The sequence below is a fragment of the Cryptomeria japonica genome, chromosome 8, assembly GCF_030272615.1.
Source record: "Cryptomeria japonica chromosome 8, Sugi_1.0, whole genome shotgun sequence".
NCBI lineage: Eukaryota > Viridiplantae > Streptophyta > Pinopsida > Cupressales > Cupressaceae > Cryptomeria > Cryptomeria japonica.
The window spans coordinates 5,261,466-5,286,418 of record NC_081412.1 but is presented as its reverse complement, the minus strand read 5'-3'; the positions used below and the strand labels follow the sequence as shown (position 1 = coordinate 5,286,418).

Below are 24,953 nucleotides of genomic sequence, written 5' to 3'. Positions count from 1 at the left end.
AATGAGGAAGTAATAGCGATCACTAGACTCCAACTAAGAAGGAAGTATATCCTGACCCTCATACGGAGAAGGAAAGACTTCGAGAAGCTAAGGCTAACATTGAATGGGCGATGGTGGAGGAGAGAAGGATTTTGAATGAGGCCGCCAATACTCTATTGTGGTCGGAGCTAGAGAAAACTATCATGAGATGGATGTTGCAGGCCACAGTACCCATATGGGTATTCGACCTTCTACAAACCATGCCACAACTGAAGACAGTCAATACAAATGTAGTTGGTGACAATGCAGTTGGCCAGGAGCATGGCAAGCCAACTGAGAAGTCAATAGGCAGCCTAACCATTGATCCAATGTTGTTCATGATGGGCATTGGAAGGAAGCTAGCCATCATCGAGATGGAGATAATGGGATGTAAGTTGACAAACACTATCGTTGATGGAGGCTTTGGCATGAACGTACTACTCAAGGAGACATGGAATGGGCTTGGCAAGCCAGCACTCTGGCCACCAATCTTCCATCTAGTAGGGGCCGACCAACACAACATCAAACCACTTGGGACGCTCATGACATGAAAGGTCACCATAGGAACTCAACATTTCTTTCTGGACTTTGTAGTCATCTCGTTGGAGAAGAAGGCATAGGATGCCCTCCTTGGAAGGGGCTAGTTGATCACCACCAAGGCAAACCACAACTTGAAGAAAAATATGCTCTTTATTGAGAGTGATGGGAGGAAATATGTCATCGATCTCTAGAACCGGGCGGTTAGCTAGGAGAAGGATTTATATTCAAGAGCATAATGAAGAAATAACTACTTGTAAGTCATTCCCATAATCCTAATTCATTGTAAATGTGATTGTAGGGTTTATCTAGGGAAAATATAGAAGGGGACATTATATTTTGGGCTTTATGGATAGGCTCGAAGTGCCTTATATGATCTCCCATGGTGCCTCATAATGTGGATAGGTTATTGAGGAAATCTTTAAGGGTATCCCACATGTACATTATGAATATTATTATGATGATTAGAATTCTATTTTTAACATTGTTTAATTATAAGTGTTTTTATCTTTTGATAACTAGGTTGTAGGCTCTAAATCAAGATATTAAGTTTACAATTTACATCTACAAGCATAATGCAAACCCCATTTGCGAATTCTAGAGAAAATTGAGTAAAGTCCCAATAGGGGACATTGTAACATATTTTATAGGCCTTTGTTTCAGAAGCTCTATGTGAAGGACGCATAAAAAAATTCCACATTATCTTGCCATTCTCTTTAGCCAAATTTCTCGTTATTCCCTTTATATAAAACACATAGTTGTTTGGACATTCGTAGCTTGATCGCTAGTACTTAATTTTCTCCATTAGAAATGTGTCCTCATCATAGAGTTCTATATAGGAAAGTCGCTAAATGTCAAGACAATTTGTATCAAGACCCTTTGTGTCTATGTGTTTTGTAGAAGTGTTTGTTGACACATAAAAGATAGGTCAATGTCAATTGAGTCAAAACTATATAGTTGGTTTATTTGTTTATTTATATCAGATATCTATTGTGTCAACTCAAGCTGAGCTCTCATTATAGACATATAAACATAGAGATGGAATAATAAAATCTTAGATGAGTACCTATGCTTGCTTTGCAAGAAAGTAAAATTTGAGGATGAAAGGAATGTGATGTTGCATTGTCACATGTATGAGAAGATAAGGTAGAAGCCCTCGATAGGGCATTAATATCCGAGTTTTCTACATAGCTTGTTGTATTTTCTCATTAAGCTGAAATCAAATTTTAATGAAAATTGTTAGTAGGGTAGTTGTTTGTTAATGAAAAAGTGGCTCTTTATATTAAGGATGTTTTAGAACATCAAAGGATGAGCACGATTTCTTTGAGGTGCAAAAAAGCTCGTGTAATTGTTTTGTATTTTTTCCTAGATATTCTATACGGTCTTCATATTCATATTTATTAAAAGAAATTATTACAAACACACATTAGAAAGACACTAGTTCAAAGCCTAGTCTGTTTTTCTGTAATGTCCTCTTGTTGAAATAGGAATAATAATAAAAATAATAAATTAAAATATAAAAGAACAAAAATAAAATTTAATATATTTAAAATTTAATTAAGTTTAATGAATGGTCAAAAAGCATGAAATGAAAAGTTGCGACTCCTTCAAACATGAGATATAAAAGGGAGAGAAGAGAACTTCATTTGGAATGAAAAAGGAAGGAGGAAGAGACTCCGATATTAAGCTTAGCCTAGCAATCAAATCCAGCGATCAAATATTTTTAATATTAGTTAAGGAGCAAAAGGAAAATTTATGTAGACACCACCCTTCAAAAGGAGGTGACAGTCTAAGGAGACACAACTCTTCAGCAACAAGAGAAGCATATTTAAGGAGGGACGTGATTGGAGGAAAAGGAGTGGCAAGCAAGAATAGGTATTCGGATCTGAAATAGTAAAAGGCATCCAATCAGAATTGAACATCTTCAGAAAATAATAAAAGAGGACATCAATTTAAAGTTAAGTCCTAATAGGGGACATTACATTTTTAAACTGGTTGTAGTGATTGGGATAAGTAGTGGTGCCTTATACAGTTTTTTGTGATGAAACTGAACAAACTTCAATAAAGCTCAAGAAAAATGTGACCTATAAGAACCAAGTCACATGGAATTTTTGGCAAATAGATTGAGATATTTGACATACCAACATGAATTGGATCCTTATTATTGCCCATTATGGCATCTACATTCCTCTCGATTTATTTTTGTTACTATTCTATCCTAAAAAATCTAATTATACATATTTCAAAATTTTAATTGATGCTACATATAAATTTTCAACAAAGGTTAAAACATTTAATGAATATAAACGAACAACAAACATAAAACTGCTATTTGACAGATTGATTGCATTGTTGTAGATGGAAGATCTGACTCTTAATATTCTTTATATTTAATTAGTTAAGCCCTTCATGCATTCATACTAAATAGAAATTACATTTTGCAGGTAAGGGGGTAGGTAAGGGGGGTGGTGTTATTCAAGGCTCATCAAGTGAAGCAGTATTGGTATCACTATTAGCTGCCCGAGGCAAAGTTTTAAAGAGAATTGGTGCAGACTCCCTTAGCAAGCTTGTCGTATATGTATCTGATCAAACACACTGCTCGATCGAAAAGGCTTGTAGAGTGAGAACTTATAAATCCTTTTGAAAACATTTTATTTCAAAAAAATCTTCCAGTACTAATGGATGAACAATTATTCTAATAACATCTGAATAATTGATGAAGATGTAAGTTTGGCATGGTTTGTTTCTTGGAGGGTGTAGTTAGAACACGGTTTGATTGCAAGCGACTTTGGCAAATGGATTCACTTCATTGTGGATTTGCAGTCAAACACAATAAAACAATGTTATAAGAGAAGAATAGCATAGATGGATCCAAGTGAGTGTGACACAAAAAGAGGACCTGTCAAAGTACCCTATGAATAATGAAATGAAAATCCTATAACGTATAATTGAATCCGAATATGGACATAATTTAACATACCCAAACCATATGCATATGCCATAACACTAGGTTCTCAATCTTATCTTTTATAACTTGTACTGATTTATTTCTTCTTTACGTCAAGAGGCATTGTATAGTCACATTGTTATCACACAATCTTGCACCTTGGCTAAGCTATTAACTTAGCCACCTGTTGACACATGGGATACCTTTCGGAGTGTGGGCTTTGATGTTAGAGGTCAACCTCCAGTTATAGAGCTGGTTCTCTATTTGGGTACCTCAACCTCACCTCTTGCTGGGAAAGGGTAAAGAAGAATGCTTTGAAATTGATCTATAACTACTAAGGTGATGCACCAAACTTGATGTTTCAGACCTATACTTTGCCATTTTAGACACACAATCATTCAATGATCTAGCTGTTCATGTACAACTCAAGCTTTAGCATACTCATGTATTAGTGTTTCATAGAAAGGCTAAGTTTTGACAGTCCTAAAAGGAACAAAATAAAATATTCTTCACTGTAAATAGCAGTGTTCCATGGAAACGTGTTTCCCCCCTCCAGGCCAAAGTCCCCCCGTCCCCGAAACCCGTCTCCAAATTTTTTTCCCTTTGTCCCCCCGTCCCCAAAGGCCATCCCCGCATCCCCCCATCGCCAACGGTCGTGGAACACTGGTAAATAGTGTTGAGACATGGATCAGCTGGGACTCGAACCTAGGACCTTCCATACGCTATTGGAGTGCTCTACCACTGAGCTACTGGCCCCTCTTGGACCAGTCCATCGTTGGTCCAGGTGTGGCTTATTTCCAACACCAACACCCCCCCTTAAGCCACACCTCTCGTGTGCTTGGGGCTCCTAACCTAGACCTGGCTCTAATACCATGTTGAGACATGGACCAGCTAGGACTTGAACCTAGGACCTTCCATACGGTGCTGGAGTGCTCTACCACTGAGCTACTGGCCCCTCTTGGACCAGTCCATCATCGGTCCGGATGTGGCTTATTTCCAACACCAACAAATAGAAGTTGTTTACATGCTAAACACAATATGCTTTTCTGTTCAAAGGTGCATGAGATAAAGACATTTAATTGAGGATTCATGAAATGAAATCACCAAAATAACATCAAGTATCAAGTTACACACAATAGATCAACCTGTTGAAGGCCAAAACGCTGGATTTTTTTGATAGAAAGGTGCCACAGTAGCAACACAATAGATCAACCTGTTGAAGGCCAAAACGCTGGATTTTTTTGATAGAAAGGTGCCACAGTAGCAATACAAGCCTGAAAACCTTTGAAAAGTAAAAATACATTGTTGTTTCAGTCACAAAATGACTTCTTTTTTGAGTCCTGAAAACCTTTGAAAAGTAAAAATACATTGTTGTTTCAGTCACAAAATGACTTCTTTTTTGAGTTTCTAAACTACTTTCTGATAAAAGAGCTTTTTGCACCAGCTACAATGTTACAGAAAAACGTGAGAACTGCTTTAAAACTCAACCTGGAAGTCCTTATACCTCCAGATCCAACGTGGGAAAAGAAAAAGGATAGCATCATGACCTTATTATATAGCAGTAAAATATGTATTTAGATTCTAGGCAAAGTTATTTTTCATAAGAGACAAGTGTAATCATGAATCTGATTTTCCAATTCAATTTTTCATGGTATTTTATGTTGCATTGCAGATTGCAGGTATACATCAAAAGAATGTTAAGTGTTATCAACAGATACTTCTACTAATTATGCCATGTCCCTTGAGATTGTTCGCAAATGCATAGTAGCAGACATATGTGATGGTTTGCATCCACTTTTTTTATGTGCAACGGTATGTAACATGCATGGTCTTTTATGTGAGGAGTTATTCTCAGTTTTCTAATTCCACTAGTCCACTTTGAAAGATATATTTCCGTTAGATTAGCATGATGGATGAAGTGCACACTTCCTTATTTATCAAAGTTCAAACAATATAGGGCAACCTTATGCAATCGGCAATGCTAAGAAATACAGCTTCTAGAATGATTGCAGATTAATTTTCTTAAGAATCTAATTTTCAACTACATACTGTTAAGAATCAATGTCTTAGACCATGCGTTGTGGTTCAGGAGGAATGGCGAACAATAATGTGTGGCAAGAAACATTGACTTTTATATAGTTTTGGATATCAATCATTACTTGTTTCTCTAATGGTCTATCTGAAAGTCAATTTATAGAAAATTGGGTGTTCAATTTTTCAGATTGGGACGACATCATCAGCAGCTGTGGATCCTTTGTACGAAATTGCAAAAAAAGCAAGGGTAATTTCTTCTTATCGATAAACACAAACTATGATGCTATAAAATGAAAAAATAATTTTGCATGTTTCCCCTTGAGTATGGTCATAAAAGTCAATTTTCATATATTGACATGTACAATAAATGTATGCAAACTTTATACTCTTTTATATAAAGTTTAGAAAATACCGAAAATTGCAGTGTCTTACAATTCATTACTTGTAAATGTCTTGCCAAGTTCTATCAGTAAAAATCAACATGGCATTTGCCTACAACTTGGGAGAGAGTTCTCATTACACTGCGCATCCCACACGGCACAATATTTTGTATTTTGTGTACAAACAGCTGTAATAGAGGATTCTTACACACATTCAACCCCTCCCTGTTGCCACCCAGTTCTCGCCATCCTCTATCTATATATAGAAGCAGAATTTTCTCCATCCTTGCCCTTAAGTTCCAGCTTGGAGTTCTTTTTCTTTTATAGCTTTTCTGTTTTTGGTTATCTGAGTCCTGTAGACAGCTTTTAAATCCACCTGATTATTGATACTCTCACGCATATCAAAAACATAATAAGCCAAGCCAGCTGACCCCTGGAATCTCGCAGGCTCTACCTGCCTGTTGTGACGTTTTCACACATCGCCCCATTGCAAATGGGGACCCTTGCTTTTTTTGCTTTTTAGGGTTTTTTTTTTGGTCTTTTAGGGTTTTGTTAGTTAGCCTTTGCATTTTCAGTGTCGCCCAAGGGATCACATGGATAAGCAAGTCTGGCTTGAGTGATGTCCTGATCTTGAAATTTGGCTAAGTCTGGAATGTCCTGAAATTTGGCTAAGTCTGAAAGTCCTGATCCTGAAATTTGACTAAGTCTGGAAACTGAAAAAACTCAAAAAACTAGATTTTGCAATATAACTCCTGGAGGTCTGAAACCACTCTCAAACATCTTGAAAGTATATATGGAATATAACTTAAAGTATAAGTGACCTTCTTTCTTATACTTAAATGTTATATTCCATAAAAATTATCCTGATAGAGAGTTCAAAAAGTCAAATTTCGCTCCTATCCTTCACTGAGGATCTAGAGCGAAAAGCGCTCCTGTCCCTCTCCAAGGGTCCAAGGCGAATCGCTCATGTCCCTCACCAAGGGTCCAGAGCGAAAAAGCTTAGTGGAGTCATTCTTGACCTTGTTTGGACAAATTGAGACATCAAAGGCATGAAGGAGGACGTAATCAACCCATTGAAGATAGTTTTGAAAGTTAACAAGGCATAAATGAGCTCATAAAGGCCAGGGCGCTCCTGTCCCTCTCCAAGGGACCAGAGCGATTTTCCCTCAAGGCAAGTTTTGGGCAAAGGAAAAGCGAGTTTCGAGTTTGAGATGAAGGAAGAAAGGCTTGATCACCCCATTGAAGATAATTTTGAAAGTTGGCAAAACACAAGTGGGCTTATAAATGCAAAATCACTCATGTCCCTCTCCAAGGGACCAAGGCAAAATCTAGGTTATCCAGCCTCCCCCTCCGAATTTGAACGGGTCCAAGTCAAGACACAAGGTCAAAATGATATTTGGAATGCCTCTAAGAAGAACGAAGTTGCAAAAAACCACAAAACTTGCTCAAAGTGGCCAAGGCGCTCCTGTCCCTCTCCAAGGGACCAGAGCGAAATCTTCAAGTATGCCTACATTTTGGAGTGCTACTATCGTTTGCAAGACTCAAGATGGAATAAGGAACAATGTTTTACGCCTTGAAGATAATTTGATGTTGATATGATTAAGGATTTGTGCCATGGACTAAGAATCGCTCCTGTCCTTCACTGGAGGACCAGGGCGATTTCTATAGAATCAACCATTCCCTTCAAAAACCACGTCAAGGCAAGGTTATGCAAGGTCAAAAAGGTCTTTCGAAGGACGATGAACAAGGAATTAACCTCAAAGATCGATAATTTTAAGCCCAAAAGCAAAAATCGCTCCTGTCCTTCACTGGAGGACCAGGGCGAAAATGATTTAAGAAGCATCCATTCCAAAGGTTGAATAAATCAAACTTTAAATTCGCAAGGAAAATGCCATTTTGGACGTCCAAGATGAGACTTTGAACGTGAAAAACAAGAAAAACAAGGCCAAAATACATGGGCACTCCTATCCCTCACCCAGGTACTAGAGCAAGGCTATTAACAAGTTGATATTTTTGCCATGCCTAGACGCCAATATCCTTCAAATTGCATTAAATGCTAAATTCGCTAAAAAACTTGAAATATTTAATTAAGTTGGCATTTAATAATAACGCATGGGCATTTAAGAATTAATTTAGGCCTTTAAAAAATTGAAGTTTTAATTGCAAAGGCATTTAAATTAATTATTATTAAATTAAATTTAAAAAGAGAGCGCTTGGGGGTATTATTTTAATGTTTTTTTGCAAGGTTGGCCCCCCTCTTCTATTAAATTTTATTTATTTTTTTGCCTATTTTGTCAAAGTCGGCCTATGGGCAATTATCAAGATGAGCGCCTATATAGTGGAGGTGTGTTGAGCATGTTAATCCATCATTCATCCACTCACACAAGTGCGATTTGGAGAAGAACAACAAGGTGTGAAATCTGGCCTAAGGAGGAGCGAATTTAGTTGAAGACTAAAGAAGGAGCGAATTTTCCTCAAAGCGTTGAAGGCTAGAGGTGGTGAAGTTGATAGAAGAAGCACATTTTGAAGACTTCGATCCACATTTTGCCTAGCAAACTTGCTTAATTTTGCATCTTTTCTTAGATTTAGTTCTCAAGTGGAGGTATGGCAAGATTCTCCTAGTCTCAATTTTGAATTTTCAATTTTCAATTTCAAGTGGCTTAGTTAAATTTAGGAAATGATAATTCAAAGATTTATCATGAGGTTTCCTAATTTAAAACTTAAATCCTCTTTCTAGTCTATATTTCCACGTTGCAAAACATGTTACTAATTTTGAAATGTTGTGTAGGTATCAAGATGGCGACTCCCAAACTCGAAGGATCTACAAGTCGGAAGGTTCTCCTCAAGGAAAATCAAGCCTCCTCAAGGACGATCAAGCAAGGACAAGGGACGACCTCTTCCAATCCAGCGTTCCAAGGCGAGGTACATCATCATCCTGCAAATCAAGGACACAAGAAGTCAAAGCAAAGGGTTCGTTGAAGAAGCAGATAGTTCCAAAAGAATTAATTAAGGCTAACTTCTCAACGTTACCAAATTGAGCATCAACCAAGTGTCAAATGAGGTGGCATCCTAGTCATCACTTCTCCAGTCAGTGTGGTCCACCTCAGCATGTCCAGATTCAATGTACCTAACTCATGGGAGGTGACACATACTTCGATGTACCTACCCCGGCTATTCATTGGTGGAATTTTCCAGAGAAGACATGTGTCCAAGCAATACAATTTTATCATTGGTCAAGCATTAAATGTTATGTAATGGTTGTAACAAACCCTAATTAGGGTTTTCATTGTTGAATCTTGGCCATTGATCTCAAATCGATCTAAGCCATCGAATTGTATTGAGGGCACTATATAAGCCCTGGCATTTCATTTGTAAAGGTAATAGAATAGAGAGAGAGTTGGAAGCAGTTAGTAGATAGAGAGTAGTTAGCTAGTTGATAGAATAGCAATTAGAATAGAATAGGAGGACAAGGCAAGAAATTGTTGCCCTTGATTGTAAGCAAACTCCATTTTCATTGAAGTAATGGTGAAGTGTGTCGTTTCTTGCAATATGCATGGTTTCTTGTTGAATCTTCAATCCTAGATGGTAGATGATTAGATGAATGTAAGAAATGTGCTTGATTAATTGTGAAATTCGTATATCCATACTACTAGCAGTTTGTTGATTGCATACTTGCCTTTTGTAGTCAACTGGAATCATTCAGCTTAAGCTTAACTTCAATTGTCGCTTCTTCATTGATATGCATCAACTTGATGGTGTCTATGCCTGCAGTGATGATTTGAACATCATAAAGCTTTCCTTTGAAGATCGCACTAGCCTTGTGGAGATGGTCCTACGATGTCAAAACAAGACCTAGTTAGAATTTCATCAAAGATCATTCATTGCTCTTACATTCTTAGTGTTAGGATTAGATCCTCTCCTCGCCCTCGTCTTTTTTCCTTTTTTCAAATCAAAGCTAGTAAGAGCCTGTGTTCCAGCAATATTCAAAGCAAATCAGACGTTCAATCATCAAATGTAAGTCCCCTTGTGATTCCAGCAAATCACATCATACCACAGAGAGCTTATCCACACGTAGAGACCCTACATACAAGAACCTTGAAGTTTCTCCAATTGATCCTTTTCGCGATATCTTCAGCATTCGAAAACTTTACTCAAGAGAGGATAAGGTACCTTTGGGTATTTTATTCTGTGTTAGGCAGTGTACAAAATACACGTCAACACTGCCCCAGCTTGACTTGGATCACCCCCTGATGTTCCATCAAAAGGTTCTGGTTGCCCATTTTATATTTTCTTTGACTTGCTTATGCTTTTTTGTGTGAACCAAATCTTTATTATTGTTTATAATAATGCTTGTGTTTTCCTCAGATATAAGGAGCTGTCTCCAGATACCATCCTTGGCACGTCCTCTTTGCCAAAACAGAGAGTAGCTTGTCTCTATCCAAAATCCCTAGGGGTGGACCAAAATACCCTTGAGTTTAGGCAAAGTTATTTTTAGGTCCCAATTACCTAGGGTGCCAATTTATTATATAAGGCCTTCTTTGTTGAAGGGAACATATTCTCTCTCTATATATATCTTCTTATGACAACGTATTGTTACATCAACACTATTAGAATGAATGTATACTCTGACAAAAGTATATTCATATTAGATCAATGCCTATCTAAAGATAGCGATGTTTTCTAAAGATTGAAAACCGTTGCTAGAAAGGTAGAGCTCATGGATGGTGGACTTAGCCAAAGGTGCTTGCAAATAGTAGGAGGTGGATTGATGGTGGTGTCAACTACAGCTAGGGATGAGCAGTTGCTAGGTCAAGCCCTACCATAGAGAGGCATGTTGTCAGGGCAATTATAGTTAGGGATGAGTGCTTGCTAGGTCATGCCCTACTATAGAGAGGCAAGTTGTCAGGGCAATTATAGTTAGGGATGAGTGCTTACTAGGTCATGCCCTACTATAGAGAGGTATGCTAGGGTAATTGCAACTAGAGATGAGTGCTTGCTAAGTTAGATCCCACTATAAGGCATGTTAGAGCAACTGTAGCTAGGGATGATCATATGTCAAAGTCAAGTAGGTAATATTTTAGCACTCTAGACTAGGGTAGGTAAGGTAGTTTAGTATTCAACATTAGGTAGGTTGTCGACTAGAAAAGCTAGATAGGTCCAGATACAAGTCAATTGGCTTTAGGTGAATTAGATCTTGATGAAAGTTCTTTTGTGAATTGATGAATAGATATTATATTGTTAGATCCAGCTAGGTCAACTAGGAAGTTGGAGAATGCAATTAGCTAAGATAAGCCAACTTAAGTTCTTTGCTTAGGTAGTGACGTAATAGTTAGGAACCAACAAAAGATACATTAGGTCAAGGGTACTTGTTGAGAGATCACCCCTCACCCCCACCACCTTTATAGTTCAATTTCAAGGAAATTGAGTACTAGTTTGAAACATTTGATATTATTTATAACAAATCATCTCAAAGAAAGTTTAAAACATACAAAAATTGTTCCTTATAATGAATTCATTTTAAAAATTAATTTAGTTGAGATTTCTGATTCCTAAATGTTATACATATAAATTAAGGTATAAGGATACGTATTTCCATTTATTCTTTTATAATGTTTTGATATTTATCATAATTATTCTTTTGATTTTTTTATTTTTTTCCCATAGGAACATGACATATGGCTCCATGTTGATGCTGCTTATGCTGGCAGTGCTTGTATATGCCCTGAATATCAACGTTATCTTGATGGGTTGGAGGATGCAGACTCTTTTAATATGAATCCCCATAAATGGCTGTTCACCAATTTTGATTGCTCAGCTCTTTGGGTTAAGGTAATGGTTATTAATTTTCATGTGTTCTGAGTAACTTGTTGGATTTTAAGTGTCATAATGTTTCATAGCCTAGTAACTTAAACATGAGATTTTTTTTTTAAATTCTTTTCTCAACTTTTACATTGCTTCTCTTAGCCGATATTTTGAAGATTCTTTATAAGTGTTAACGTATTTTTGTCTATCAATCCAAATAGCCTTTAATAGGTCAATTTATGTGACTTTGTTCTTGATATGGATCCTTTCAAATAATGAAAATGTATAAGGGGAAGTAAGAAGGCATGAATATTGTTTTGTCCATAGGAAAGAATCTGCAAGTAGTGTTTAAAAAAACAAAAATAGATTTGTCAAAGCATCAAATGACCTTGCTGGCCATTATATCCATGTGCATGCTCATCTTATGATGCCTCAGCCTTGTCAAAAGGGGATTCAAGACTTCATTTATCACCAAAAGGCACGTTACAAAATGTCATGCATAAATCATTATTTGCGTTGCAAAAGTTTAGGGAAAAGCATTGTGTAAGAAAAGTTCAAGTTTGAGTGAAAAAAGGAGCAAGTCGACTGAGCAGTTTAGGGTTTTGGCCTATGTTGGAGATCTCCTTTTATGAGCTTGCAGCTGCCATGGCGGCCAAGCATGTTACAGGCCTCATTTGCTGGTTGTAGTGCCTTCACATACAGTTGCTGTCATGAGAAAGGGTGTTGCAACATCCATTCTCATTGTTCTTACCAGTTTTCAGCTTCAAAACACCATCATAGCTCTGTTTAAGGATTTATACGTGGAGTATGCATTCAAAACAAGAGGAAGAAAGTGGAAATGCTTAAGGAGACCTTGGAGATCATCATCTTTTACCCATGCAATCTCACGCATGTCTAGTTTATGAGACACTCATAGAAAGGCTTTCATCAATGGAGGCGTGGAAGCCATGAGAAGTCAGGCAATGTTGTGAGAGTTCTAGAACCTGCAAGGTGAGTCAATGTATTTGAGCTAAAAGATGGCTAGTGAGGGTCCTTAGCATTGATGAATAGAGGTTCTGTTTTTATGAAATCTTTCTTATAAAACCCTCATTGGGCTAGATGTGGCCAAATGAGGAAAAAACCCTCTGAAAAATTATTGTCAATATTGCTGTTAGCATTATCACTATTGCAGTCAACAACAAACTGTGGTTCAATGTCAAACCTATTTTATGGCCAAAAGTGCTTGCAATAATCCTTATGGCAAGCGAATTGACTGTAATGATTGAGGATGAAGATTGACCAGTGATATTCACAGTCATGAAGGCTTATGACAGCGAAAAAAGAAGTGTTATGGACACTGATAATGAAAAATATATGACAGTGGGTATGAAGGGGATTACATGGATAGCAAGGCTTCATACATAGACCAAATAGAGGCCATTAACATGGCATGAAGATTGTGAAACAGAGGTATGCATGGAATATGCGACAAGAAATGATGAGGGTAGCATTGTTATGAAAAGATGAATCATAAGTCTGGCATGTAGACATGATAGAAGCCGGATGATGGTCACCATATTAGGATAACAGTCATATCAAGAATGTGTGCTTGATGAACAAGCCAATCAACAAAAGATATGACAATTATAGTCAAGCCATCCGAAAGAGAAGCTTGTGGGTAGAGTGAAAGAGGAGAAGGGTATTATCCATGAGAAGACATGTCACATTCATGGCATGAATTTTTTCAAGCTTTGTGAGCTCGCTAGACATCTCATGCTATTAAGATAATTCATGGACACCAACTGTAATGTATATTTTTGACAGGTTTGGAAATTAAATATTATTTAATTTTTGAAGGCTAAAATGCTGCAAAAAGGAATTAAAATTAATTATTTAATGTTATTACCTTAAAGTAATTAAAAGGTAATATTTAATAATTAATTAAAGTGACTTTAAGACAATTGATTAATTAAAGTCACTTAACAGATAATTGTGGCCAAAAACTAAAAATAATATTATAAAAGTGACTTTGGAGTTGATATGGGATATGGAATGATTTATGTTTTCTTACATTATTATTTCTAAGGAGTTCCTCAAATTCAGAAACATAGGACAGAAACCTCATAAATAGATAACTGGAATATATAACTCATCTGGTACTAAAGCTGCTACCTGTGCTTCTGTGTTCTATACCGAAGTTACTGATGCTTTCACTCAATCAAGTGCCCTTATAGATAGTAGGGGTTTCTGGTGCATCTTAAACGTGTGCTTCAAGAGGAGAAACAATGACTTATGAAGCTGCCCTTATCCCTATGGCCTTTGTCTTTGACTATGATACCGGTCCCATCCTTGCTACGAGTTGCTCCATCCAATCCATGCGCTAAATGATGCTATTTATATGGGGGGCAGGCATTTTTGTAACAAAGCTTCTTTGAACGCTAGCATATGTTGGAACACATGCAAATCCCCCACATAGGAACAAAAGCTTATGTCGGAACAGCAGGGAGGGATGCTGGTTCAATTGGTGGTAAAACAACTATAGGGACTGGAGAACCAACTGGTTCAACAATTTTATTTGGTTAAGCTCGATCAATTTAATATGGCTCTCAAACTGGGAGGGATGCTTCCCCCTCTTCTGTTGCTCAATCTCGAACTAAAAGAACTTGCTGAATTTTATGAATTACTACTGAAATTGGCGCTTCAACTGGATCCACTCAATCAATGGGCTATGGTTCAATTACAAATGGATCCGAGCGAAAGGAACCTGAGACAGGAAGGTACGCCAAGCGTAGTGGCTTTCTAACAAGCTATCAAATTTTTAGGCGGCTCTGTATCTCCAATGAATTGATCTAAATCTACCGCCCCTGATGCCTTTACCTGTGCTGCTGAGGCAATCTATGCTACGAGAATGACTCGGAGGATCTAAAGCTGGGTATCGATCTGCTGAGATACCACTACCAGCAATGGACCAAAAAGGGAAGCTGACTCTACTACTTTATGGATGGTGCCTATACCATTCTCGCTACCCCGGTGGTGAAACTGCTTGCTTTGTTTCTGCTGGCATGTAAAGTGGGTTGGAGTCCCTTCCTGGCTGGTAAAGATGCATTCTTCTTTATTGGATCTTGACTGGAGTGAGTTTTCAAGTGTAAGTGGAGTATTCCTGATTGCCTGGGGGTAGGTGGATTGGTGTCCTCCTCTACTTGGCCGCTACAGGTGGTGAGTTGAGCAGGTTAGCTCCGGGTCTGTGTTGGTGTAGGTGTTGGTGGCCTGAGGAGGAAATGCGCAGTGAAGAATTGGGTACCAGTACGTAGATCACCCTTCGCGGACAGGCAGGTCGGTAAGCATAGGAGCATCGCTCGTCATGGAGTTGGTTGATCCATCCATTTATATGGCATCTGCATAGAAGATAGAGGGGAATACTCTGGGGAATTCTCTCTCTTGCCTAACTCTTGCCTAACCTATAGATTCTCTCTCTTGCCTAACCTCAAGGTTGGAAGGCGCCTGATGACCTTACCTTCGGACCCCAAAACCCATAGTTTGTAGATAAAAAAGCTCGATCAACACCCCTCGCCCCGGGCGAGCGACTCCGTACCTTGCTCTCCAGTCAAGCCCTTATGGGTTAGTAATAAAGAACCTCCGCAACTAAGAGCAAGCTTCCCCGCCCAATTCTATGGGTGATGGCGGCCCGCTGGTCGAGCCTGCTTGCGCACCCTCTATTTCGGGGCCCCTACCCCTTCATTGAGTGTTCGTCCCTACGCTCCTCACCCGGTTTCCTTCCTTCAAATCAAAAAATATTGATTGTTAAGCCCCTTCAAATTAAAAGACCTTTTCAAAATATCTCTGCTCTCAAACGAAGGCCGGATGCGATGACTATCTTATTAGTGTTATCCATCCGCTGCTTGCCGCCCCATAGAATTATCCCACCCCTCTTAAAATTAATCAGTGCCCTACTGTTCTAAGGATAAACCTGCCTAAATTAATATATCCACCCTGTTACTCTAGCAGGCTAATTAATTGGGGTGGGCCCCTACTATTCTATGGTTGAGGACCCCATTTTCAGTAGTGAGACTTATCTACCGTAGATGGTCTTGGAGGAGTCACTCAGGCTTCTCAGTTGGGATTAACAATTGGATTGCAGAAATCAGTGAAATTTTAGACTAAGGTCATTGGAAAGATAAATGTATTCTGGAGAAATAGGTCCCAGTAGTGCTCAGATATAATATTATTTTGGGTGTTCATTCAATGATTCATGGAGATTATTTGGCATATTTAATCACCAAGTTTCAAAGGCTGGGAAATTGATATTTACCAGTCGAAACAATTGTTGTGAGTTTGGTTTTGGCGTGAAAAGCTATTATCCACCACTTACTCATAGTGGTGTATATTTAGTTCGAAGACAATGCTATTGGAAGTAGCGAATAAATATTGGACAAATATATAATATAGAGAAGATATTTGTATTAATGTTTTTATATTAATATTGTGTTTCTATTTAAATCGTTGGTTTTGAAAGAAGACCCGCCAATCATATTGGGCGCTCGATTTATTATTGCTAGATAATGTGGCAACTAGTAATTAAGTCGTGGCTTCATGCTAAGTTTAATGTATTAGGTTGAAAGATTGTATATTCAAAGAAATGATCTTTTCAAGGCATTATGGGAAGGCATGGACTCCATAGTAAGTGCCAGGAGGAACCATGGGCAGAAAGAAGACCCGTCTAGGGATCGAAGCTGCATGGTTCGAGCCGTGGGTGTAACAGTTGATGCATTGGGCATTGATTCTTCAGCAATATTGTGGTAAATAAGGAGGATAGTGTCACGGGGCTAGGTTTTCTCGTGCGGCACCGATGATCTTTTAGGTACTTGTCTATGAGATCCAAGCACTTCCAAGAACTCGACTACACCTGTAAGCACTCCCAAGCTCCAGAACCTGCACACACACACTTGCACAACACGTACAAACTTGCACAGCGGAATCCTTACACAATAACACAATGTTGGGGCAATAAGATAGCTTTATTGATCTGAAGAATGGCCCCTGGCCTGGTCTACAAACAATTCCCTGGCCTGGTCTACAAACAATTCCAACTATATTGTTGGTCACTACCCCGAGTACTTCTCCAGCACTCGATTACAAGTTCCCGCCCCTAGATCAATGTCCACTCTTGAAACACCGGCACAACTACCACTGCACCTCGCCCCTGGCTGTAGCTTCTCACGTAAACTCCTGATCCACAAAGACCTTGTCTCCTTTGGAACTCAACCTGGTGCACCACTGACTCTCTCGTGAGCCTGCGACGACTTACCCAGTACAAGACCCAGGCCCCCTCCCTAAACAGGGACTCTGAGTCACTCTGCTACTCTGTTGTTGCTCCTACTTCACCTCTGCTTTGCAATCGCTCTAAACACCTTTGCTCGCTGGAATGTTGTTTTGGTCCTCCTTGGATTTCTCCACCATGAACCTTCGCCTGTGGGAAAGTAAAGTACAATGTAGATATGTTCTCTCGTGAACGGTCGGGGTACTCTACTTCCCCCTATATAAGTTTTTTGTCTAGTTCTCACACATCTGTAGCTTGGCAATAAACATATGTCTGTCACCACAACTTCCACCTACTGAGAATAACAAGGGACTCACAACCCCAGAAGCATACTGGTCTCCCCGAGATAGCAACCCCTTACAGATAGCTAGAGGAGTCTTAATCATTAACATGTCATCCATTTTTGTCTTCACATATTGAATATTCCAAGATGAGCGATGAAAATTTGATGGTTTGTATCTACCAGCACTTATATCAATCTTTTATTACAGCTGGTGTGAACATAATATATAAGTCATTCCTTATAGAAATTCCTATTGTTGGGCGATAATATTAATTTCATGTGATTGATGAGAATGTGGGGGTCTTGTCTAGATTGTATTTTCACTGCTGGTGTGATTCCCTGAACATAACAACTTTCCTATGAGCCTATAATCCAAGGCAGTGTTGGGTAATGACATTTCTGGAGATCTAAACAGAGGGTAGCAGCTATGTGAAGGTTGGATGTTATAAGAGGTGACTTATTGAGTTGTAAATGACAGGTCAAAAATTTATATTGTGTCTTTTTGTTTCAAACAGAAAAGTAATAAATGAGTAAATTTTGTTATATGTTTTATTTATTGCACTATTTAATTCAAGGGATGTATAATTTTCAATTTCTTGTATTCACGAAACCTACAATGTGTATGTAAAACCATTGCTAATCTGCAAATATTTAGAAATGAATTGAATATATGAAGATCTTTCAATTTTTGGGAATGCCCTTTTCCTTCCATGCCACTCCTTCAAAGCTTTGGTAGGTAGTTATTGCAAGAATTAAGAACGTACGATATTGGATTATCAAGCCTCTCTCATTGGTTTAAAAATTCCAAATTTTCTCCAAGATCTTGGCAGTCACTCATGTTTGTTACTCATGCTAGATCCCTTCCAAGGCATTTATTACTTGAAGTTTGAGAAGCTCCTTAGAGATTTTCTCTAGGCTTCTAGTGATGGGTATTAAGGCTTCCATTGTGTGGCTTGAGAGTTTTATTGCCTCCCTTGTGATGCCAGAGGCCTAGGATTATTTTCCATTTAGCATCAAGGCATTGCCTTGTGTGCTAAATGGATTATTAGAGCTCTCCAAGGTAATGAAGCTTGGAAAACTCTTGCTTGTCATTGCATTAGCACGAGCACTCATCAAGGTTGTCTGGCCTAGAAAGGCTTGGACTTAGGAACTCTTCTCACCATGAGGCAACCTGTTTCCATTCAAATCACTTTTGTTATCAAAAGTATTTGGAAGGCTTGAGGGAAGCCACCAAACCATAGCTTTGTTGGGTTGGAGATGATTTTCACAATGGTTTACCCATTAATCAATACTCCATTTGGTTGTCCTTGCTTCTCAATTCTAAAGGGAGGCCATTGGCTCTCTTACCTTGGGCTCATGCCTCGAAGTTTCTCAAATGAGGCACAAGAACTTTATTGTATTTCATTCATCAGGCCACCAAGAATTTTCTTTGTGGCTTGCATTTCAAGTTCAAATTTAAGCTCCCTAATCAAGACCAAAAGACTTACTACGCAATGATTGATGCTATTCCTCAAATGCATCAAAAAAAAAATGTGTGATGTCTTAAACCTTGGTAGAAGGATTGAAAGTGGTATCGAAACACTCCCTTTCAGAATTATAGGCCCTCTAAAGGTTCTTCTTGGCTATCTCTGCACTTGCATATGGTGGATCAGCACAATCTTTGACAACAAAAATCTTGTGATGTCCCAATCATTGACCTAGTAAGTTAACAAACAATAAATATTTATTTGGTCAAGTGAATGGAAAACCTTGAGCACCAATAGCTAGTAAGAAGATAGAAGTAATTTACATAGATAGTTAGAGTAATAAAGTATTTGGAAAATCGTGAAGTCTTATGAATAAGACAATTTTCTTTAGTAACACTTTGATAAGTCAAAACCCAAGGTAAATGATTTTTCCATCTCAAGTAAAGATAGTAACATGCTCATCATAACAAGGAAAGCATCTTCAAGAGATTAAGTTAATCATTCTTATATGGAGAAGGTTCAAGGATAACGTGAATACCATCTAAGCATCCTAATCAAATATCATCATACTGGGGAAAGTCGTCAAGTATTGATGTAATGTCCCTTTTCTAGCACACATTATATGATTTTGTGTAATATCCCCAACAATTTTTTTGATTTTTTAACAAGATTACAATCACACCAACACCTGTTAGGGATTAGAATAAGAAAAATAAACCAGCTGAAAGGAACCATACACCTTTTGATCACCGAGAGCTCAAGTTGGGAGGGTAAGAGCATACGGTGGCAGGGGATCGTTAGATGCAAACTTCTGAAAATGCTTATTACAATAATGGGCAGCAAGCCAGACCCTTCTGCTTTCCAGTGGGTAAGACAAGGAAACGTGGTGGTAAACCAGCCAAGTAAACAAAACACACTCAAGGACAAATCACTCTACCGCAATATTTCAGCGGCAGGACTAAACACTTATAACAAAGCTCAACTCAACCACTTATGCAACCGGAGGACCATTACAAACAAAATATCACTCTATTGCTTGTGCAGCGGGAGGACCATTACAAACACAATATCACTCGATCGCTTATTCAGCAAGAGGACAGAATTACAAAGATCAAATGTAGGCGGCAAGCCAGTCTCTTCCACTTTTCAGCGGGGATTTGCTCTACAATCCAAAAATGGTTGTTTATACTACTATAAACAGCCATTACAAACAAAATATCACTCTACCGCTTGTGCAACGGGAGGACCATTACAAACACAATATCACTTGACCGCTTATTTAGCGGGAAGAGAGAATTACAAAGATCAAATGTAGGTGGCAAGCCAGTCTCTTCCACTTTTCATCGAGGATTTGTTCTACAATCCAAAAATGGTTGTTTATACTACTATCCAGCATTACAATAAAGATATGCAATGCATAGAAAAGAGAAATTATGCTGTCCAATCCTGTTGAATTTCTCCAGACTTATCACAATTAACAAACCCAAACCCACCCACAAAGAAATAACACACCACTAATCACTAAACTAGAAATACAATCTGTTGTCTACCAAATTCACTATTATGTTCATAACTCACTCAAAACAACTCGAAACGACACAAAAACTGAAGCAAATGAAAGCTATGACAAAGGCAATGCAACTAGAATCTTAAACCTGCACCGCGAACACCACCAACAACCAGCACGCAACCCAAGGCAGCCAATAAAAGGTACGACCCAGCTGGGAAGTATGATTTGCTACCAAAAATCAGAATGCACACCAAAACAAATGCCAAGGTAGAAGAATGGTCACCCTTTGAATACGCTTCCAATAGGCTAATACCCAGAATGATCGATTGCATAGGCAGGGAGATATGAACCAATCTTCACTTCAGCCACACCAAAAACCAACAACACTGAAAACTACACCACTCACTGAAAAACCACGCCACACTAAAAATCTGAAAATGCACACTAAAAACTTCACCAACAATCCAACACTTAGCTAGGTACTATGTCTCAAGTACGAAACTGGCTAAACTAGGGAGCCACAACTTGGAAGCTCAAGTTCACTCACCATTACAACAACATAACAATATGATTTCTTCAAGATGTTCAAATGAGGCACCCAACCCTATATTTATAGATTTTGAATCTCAAATTCACGTGAAATGGTGCCCAAAATTCATTTAAAATTCACTTCATTTCATCTTCATGTCCCCTTCAAACATAGTGTCCACTTTCCCAAGTAAGCCTAGGCGTACTTTTCCCAAGGTCCACACTTGCAACAATGGAATATTAGATACATAAAACATATTCAATTTGGACGCCCTTTTCTAACTTGAGAAATAAAATATAACTTGGGATAAATGATATTATATTTCCTTTCCTAAGTTGTTCCTCCAGAATAAATAATTGAAATAATTAAATATTAAACTTTAGAATAAAGTAATAATATTTAATTAAAAATTAAAAATCAACCACTGATTGTTGCCAAATCAACCATGTCAATGGAAGTGCAGAAAACACTAATTTGAATTGGATTGGAGCTCTGATCAAGACTGCCAAAAATAGCACTGCCTGAACTGACACTTGCTAAAAACAGTAAGTCATGAAAACATATCCGAAAGACATGCTCGTCGAACCTTGTAAGAGAGTTCCAAAAACCCTGAAAAACCTCAAAGTCCAATCAGCTACCACCAACTTACTAAAAATAGTAAGTTTGAAAATCACTCCAGAACATAATGAATGTTAAACCATCGTGAAGCTCTCGAAAAACCCAGAAGGAATCCTCAATTCTTTTTGCCAAATTTCAATTAGAACATCTCTGAAAACTCTAAAGAATCCTCCTAGAAAATAGGAAACCCTAATTTTTCATTCTAATCAGCCTACGGGTATCTGGAATAGGCCAATGGACCACTGAGTACTCCTTACTGAGCAGGGGTCATTACAGTCCGCCCTCCCCAAGATTGCTTGTCCTCAAGCAATCACAAGCTTGGATGTTGCAGAATCTCTTCATTCTCCCAAGGAGCATCCTCAATAGGTAAGTTCTTCCATTTGATCAAGTATTCCTTGATCACCTTTTTTCTCAAAGAACGCTCCCTGAAGTCAATGATAGCTTCAGGAATCAAAACCAACTCTCCCTCCTCATCAAGTTGAGGCAACTCTGCTAAAGCTACAACATTATTTCCAAGAGCTTTCTTAAGGCGAGACACATGAAATACATTGTGAAGTTTTCTTCTTGTCAAAAGTTCCAACTCATACGCCACTTCCACAATTCTCCTAATGACTCTGAAAGGCCCGTAGAAATGTGGCTTCAATTTCTCAAATCCACTCTTCTTGAGAGTAGATTGTTTGTAAGGCTAGAGCCTCAAGTAAACCATGTCACCCACCTCAAAGGTGCGTTCAATCCACTGCTGATCAGCATACAACTTCTGTTGATTCTGTGCATGTTGGAGATTGTCCCTCAAAGACCTCAAAATATCTTGACTCTTCTGCATCATATCCTTCGCCTGAGGGGATCTACTATCACCAAATATCAAATCAGTGAAGCTAGGAGCTTCATAACTGTATAGTGCCATGAATGGTGACATTCTGATGGACATGTGATATGAAGGGTTGTAACAATACTCTCCCATGTGAAGCCATCTCACCCATGCATTCTGCTGCTCCGAGACATAGTTTCTGAGATAGTCTTCCAACCACTTATTACAATCTCAGTTTTCCCCTCAGTCTATAGGTGATAACTTGTTCTTGGAGTGAGCACAATACCACATAGTCTAAAGATCTCCTACCAAAAAGCACTTAGGAACTTGTCCTTATCACTTACAATGTTCTTCGGCAATCCATGTAACTTGAACACCTCCCAAAAGAACACATCAACAACTTGTGTTGCTGTAAATGAGCTAGTGATGGTGAAAAAGTGACCAAACTTAGTCAATCTATCCACCACAACACATTCACAATCCTTCCCCTGAGCCCGTGGCAACCCAGTGATGAAGTCCATGGATATACTTTCCCATTTTTGATTGGGAATGGGCAAAGGTTGTAACAAACCAGCTGGTAGAGTGTTCTCATCTTTGTTCTTCTAACATGTATTACACTCCTTAATGTATCTCAAGACATCATTTTTCAACCCCTTCCAAGTAAATCTTTCTCGGATCTACCTATAAGTCTTGAAATAACCTTGGTGACTAGCAAGGGGAATGTCATGGAAGGTCTGCAAAATCTTCTCCTTAAGCTTAGATTCAGCCACAATGAAGATCCTTCCCTTGTATAAGATCAGCCCCTCAACCAACTTGCACTTTTCATCATGAAAAATACCCTCAATAATGCTTCTTGCAAACTGATTTTTGGCATAATCAGCAAGCAACAACTCTCTCCAATCTGCAGTAAACTCGCACAAAGAGCTCAAGTAGGGTCTTTTAGATAGAGCATTAGCCACAATGTTATTCCTCCCTTTGACATACTCAATGTCAAAATAGTAAGCCTGTAGTTTACTCACCCATTTCTGCTCTCTCTCATTCAAGTCCCTCTAATGCATGAAGTGCTTAAGACTGTTGTGATCAGTCTTAACAACAAACTTACTTCCCACAAGGTACTACTTAAACTTCACAAGAGCATGCATTATGGCAAACATCTCTTTATCATATATGGATTATAATGTTTCAGCTCCTCTTAATTTTCTACCTTCAAAAACAATAGGATGTTTGTATTGCAAGAGGACCGCACCAAAACCTTGTCCTAATGCATCACATTGTAGTTCGAAAGGCTTGGTGAATTGTGGTAAGGCCAAAATAGTGCACGAGCTCATAATCTCCTTGAACCGATCAAACACTGTTTGTGCCTTTTTTGACCACTCAAAAGCTCCTTTCCTAGTGAGATCTATGAGGGGGGTAGGCAACTGAGAGTATCCCTTCACAAACCTTCTGTAAAAACCACATAGACCCAAGAATCCCTTCAAGTGTGTTATTTTCTTAGGTGGTGGCCTATCAATGACAGCTCTAATCTTTTCAGGATCCACCTTCACACCTTCTGCACTGATGATGTGACCAAGATAGAGCAACTCTCTCATTCCAAATTCACATTTGGACTCCTTAGCAAACAAGGATTCGGACTCCAGTATATTGAGCACTTAATCTAAGTGTTGCAAGTGCTCCTTCCAAGACTTGTTGAAGATGAGGATATCATCAAAAAATATGAGTACAAACTTTCTCAACTGCTTCTGAAAGATCTTGTTCATGCAAGACTAGAATGTGGCAGGAGCGTTAGTCAAGCCAAAGGGCATGACTAGGAATTCAAAATGCCCAAAGTGGCATTTGAATGTGGTCTTCTCAACATTTGATGCTCTCATCCAGATTTGATGGTAGCCCGATCTAAGATCTATCTTTGAGAACAACACTGCACCATGTATCTCATTAATGAGCTCATCAATCCTTGGAATAGGGCACCGATTCTTGATGATTTTTTGATTTAGTGCTCGGTAATCTGCACACATATGCATGGTCCCATCCTTCTTTTTCACCAATACAACAGCCGAAGCAAAAGGGCTCTTGTTTGGGCTAATGTAACCCATGTCCAGCAACTCCTTAATGGCCTTTTCAATCTCACCCTTCAGCTTCTTGGGGTACTGGTAAGGAGTAGTCATGACAGGTTTAGCTCCTTCTTCAATCTCAATGATGTGCTCGGTGCCACGTTTAGGAGGCCTACCAAGAGGTGGATTCTCAAAAACCTTACTCCTTTTGGTGATTAGAGCTTGGATGTTTGTGGGGTAGCTCCTTTTTTCCTCAAGTGGACTTGATGGCATCACTAAGCACTCTACTACCCACTCCACTTGGTTATGGCGGATTAGCCTCTCCATCCTCTTCAATGATACAACTCTAAGACCACCATTGGACATCCCTCTCAATACTATGAATTTCAGCTCCATGGTTTGTAGATTTAATGTGATCTCACCAAGAGATCTCAGCCACTGAATCCCAAGGACTGCATCATCAGTCCCTCCAATGCTAACCACAAAGAAGTCATCTTTAATTTGATGATTTCCCAACTTCAGAGACATGTTGGAAATCATTTGGTTGCATGATATAGTGGAGACATTGGCTACTATGACTTTGAAGCTAGCCCCCTCTTTGCAACAATTCTCTCATCAATGAAGTGAGTCGCTCCTATGTCAATGAGAGAAATGACACGATGTTCTCTTATCACTCC

At 38.7% G+C, this 24,953-nt stretch overlaps 1 pseudogene; it reads left to right on the top strand.

Annotated features, from left to right (window-relative positions):
* The window catches only part of LOC131074236 (tyrosine decarboxylase 2-like), a 76,347-nt pseudogene that overhangs the window by 19,869 nt on the left and 31,525 nt on the right, over nucleotides 1–24,953 (top strand).